This window comes from Emydura macquarii, unplaced genomic scaffold (genome assembly GCF_026122565.2).
Source record: "Emydura macquarii macquarii isolate MOO-44397 ecotype Brisbane River unplaced genomic scaffold, CSIRO-AGI_Emac_v2 contig_2897, whole genome shotgun sequence".
Taxonomy (NCBI): Eukaryota; Metazoa; Chordata; order Testudines; family Chelidae; genus Emydura; species Emydura macquarii.
This window is the reverse complement of record NW_027133034.1, coordinates 10,953,402-10,956,987: the sequence shown is the minus strand read 5'-3', so window position 1 is coordinate 10,956,987 and position 3,586 is coordinate 10,953,402. Positions and strand designations below refer to the sequence as shown.

The 3,586-nt window shown below is 48.2% G+C and overlaps 1 pseudogene; it reads right to left on the bottom strand.

The window, feature by feature from the left end:
* Positions 1-1,446: 1,446 nt before the first annotated feature.
* LOC137166748 (uncharacterized) lies at positions 1,447-3,078 on the bottom strand (annotated as a pseudogene).
* Positions 3,079-3,586: the final 508 nt, after the last annotated feature.

Here is a 3,586-nt window from a genome sequence, read left to right as displayed (position 1 = left end):
CTCCGCTCCATCCCACTCCATGGATAATGGTGAGGACTCCATGGATGAGGAAGAGGATGAGGAGAGCAGGGTGCAAGAGAGCGAGATGTCCCTTCTCCCAGACAGTCAGGACCTACTCCTGACCCCAGAGCAGTCCAGCAGCACGCGGGACAGCACTAATGAGCCCAGGGAAGGCACATCTGGTGAGTTTTTTTCTTCTTCTTAGCAGTTATGTTCTTTTTTAAGGTGAGGGTGGGGAGGCGATTTCAGGGGTTTAGTGTACTGTCTTGGGCGGCTACTGCCAGAACAGATTATTTATGTACAGGCATATGCTCGGAGAATCATCAGTTGATATCTCAAGGAAACTTTCATGTAGGTAATCTGTTATCCTTTGCAAAAGGTTTCTGGGCAGGGCAGCTTTGTTCCTGCCTCCCCAGTAGGATACTTTGCCACACCACACTGCAATCAAGGGAGCCGGAATCGTGGAGGAACACAGTATAGTGGCATAAGGGCCAGGCCGGTACCCCGCTGCGTGCAGCAAATCTTCCCTTTTCTCGTGCGTTACCCTCAGGAGACTGATATCGCTCATGGTCACCTAGGGAAGACAATGTATGTTTATTCCCCATTGTATTGTCCCAATAAAGTCACTTTAATTATTTGGCTATGGTTTCAGAGGACACTATTAATGCCCCTGTGCTGTCTCCAGATCCCCTGTGGCCACCTCATGACAAAATGGTCATCTTAATTAAACCGTGGCGCCCAGGCAGCCCTCTCATACAGGGCATTTGAAATGAGCTTTTTTAATCCTCTCTAAAGCAGAGTAAAGTGCCCCTAGCTTACCATCTCTGCAACGGCACAGCGAACCGACCCTTCTGGGATGTGCGGAATGGAGTGAGGGTCTGTCTTACCCTTGTGCACAGCAAGGGGAGTTTTTTATACATTGTTGCATTTCTCTCATTTCCCCAGCTATGCTAACAATGGCAATGTTGTGCATTTCTTTTCGTTCTGTAGACATCTCCGCCTTGGCCCAGCCCGCTCGAACTGCTGTGGAAAGACTATCGCAGGTTAGGAAGAGGAAAAAAAACCCCCAAGAGACAACATGTTTGGTGAGCTCATGAATGCCTCCGCGACCGCAGAGGCAGAGCTCTGAGTGTGGTGGATGACCTTGTCCCAGAACATGGACATGGACAAGGAGAGTCGAAGAGTGATGCAGGAGCATGATCGCAGTACCACGCATGAGATGCTGCGAATCACGCGTGACCAGGCAGACATGCTCCAGCAGCTTGTGGAACTTCAGGAGGAGCGGCGGCCGGACAGAGTCTCGCTGCAGCCCCTCCATACTGCTCCAAAGCTTATGGCTTTGCTGCCCTCCCCCTCCCTCAAGCGGTCTCAGAGGAGAATCGCCAGGCTGCAGTATGTGGTGCACTCCACCCTGGTGGAGGCGAGAAGAAAGCAGTGGCAGCCTTGCTAACAGCTGGCCTACAAGCAACCACAGTACCATTTGAGACTGTGAATGAACACTAGCCCCCCGCCCCACTGACTTGAATGTTCATAAATAAAAGTTTGCATCGTTTCAACACGTTTCTTTATTAAATCATATCTTGCTTGGGAGGAATTTGGAGGGTACTGACGTCCCCTACCATGGATTTTAAGCAAAGGCACATAACATACAGGAACAGAAATCAATACTACATGTCATTGCAGAACCTGGTTTTCAATGCTTCCCTAATGCAAAGCATTATGCGGTTAGCTCTCAGCATATTGCTGGCATCTGGCTGCTCATAATTGGTGGCCAGTCTTTCTGCCTCCACAGCCCAACCCTGGGGGAACCTTTTGCTTCACACACATTATGAAGAAACAGCATGCAGATATCACCAAGAGGATGTTCTTTTCACTCATGTCCAGCCTAGTGAGGAGACTTCTCCATCTGGCCTTTAAATGCCCAAACGCACATTCAACAACCATTCTGCAACTGTTTAGCCTGTTATTAAAATGCTCCTTGTCGCTGTCAAGGTGCCAGGTGTACAGCTTCATTAGCCAAGGGAGCAAGGGGGGAGCAGGATCCCCCAGGATCACTATTGGCATTTCAACACCCCTGATGTGAATTTTTTCATCTGGGAAGGAAGTGCCTGCCTGCATATTAGAGAACAGCCCTGAATTACAAAATATGCATGCGTCATGCACCTTCCCAGACCACCCCACATAGATGTCGGTGAAACAACCCCTGTGATCCACAAGCCCCTACAGGACCAAGGAAAAGTACCCCTTGCGGTTTATGTACTTGGTTGCTAGGTGGGCATGAGCTAAGATAAGGATGTGTGTGCCATGAATGGCCCCCCCCTCACAGTTTGGGAACCCCATCACGGCAAACCCCTCCACTATGTCCTGTACGTTTCCCAAAGTCACTATCCTTCATAGCAGAAGTCTATTTATGGCCTTGCACACTTGAATTATGGCAGCTCCCACTGTAGATTTACTGACTCCGAATTGATTCCCAACCGAGTGGTAACAGTCGGTGGTTGCCAACTTCCACATAGTGATGGTCACTCGCTTCTCCACCGTCAGAGCTTGTCTCAAGTGAGTATTCATGTGCTTCAGGGATGGGGCCAGCTCTGAGCAAAGTTCAAGGAAAGTGGCCTTTTGCATACAAAAGTTTTGCAGCCACTGGTCATCATCCCACAGCTGCATAATGATGCGGTCCCACCAGTCTGTGCTTGTTTCCCGGGACCAGAACCAGAGCTCCACGGACTGCAGATGATGCATTACAGCCTGCAGCAATCAGGAATTGTTCCACTTGATGGCTTGTAGCAGGGCAGCCTCGGTGGCATAGCGGTTGCCTGTGCTTCGGGTTCTCGCTCTTCTTTGAAAATACTCCATGATAAGCCGCGATGTATTTGTGATGCTCACAATAATAGTGCAGAGTTGAGCTGGCTCCATGTCTCCATGTCTCCATGTCTTGACTGCTGACACAGCCGTGGCAAATGGGGACGCACAAGCCCGGCGCAAGGACCGTGGTATGGACACACTCCAGCGACTTCTAAAAATTGGCGGGTGAAATTCAACTTTAAGTAAGTCGACTTCACTCTGCAGTGTAGACATATCTTGAGACAGATCTGTTGGATGCTTTAGGCTTTTGGGAAATGTGACTGGTCTCAGAGTCAGCTTGTCCACTCCATATAAAAGGTAAAACCATGGAAACAGCTAAATAAGAGCAGTTTAACTTGAAAGAACAGCTGAGGATTTCATTTCAGCTTTTTATCTATGCGGATCCTAGAGATTATATCATTCTTTGAGGGCCCTGAGGGCAGTACTGACTCAAGCAAAATGTCTGTTAAAGTCAGTGGGACTTTTGCCAGAGGAAGGACTGTAGGACCAGACCTTTAGGGAAGAAAATTACGAGAACACCATTCTGCTATACAGTCTTCCTGGAGAACCCCATGAGGAAATTCATGTAATTTTGGAAGAGAAAAATTGAGTATTATGTTCTGAATCAAGGAAATGATGGTCTTGACTGTTGCAGTCCAATTGCTGGAAAAAATAAAACTTCTCTTCCAACTTCTCTGAATTTGTTAGAGTGTTGAAGAATTTTGAATACTTGTTTGCAAAG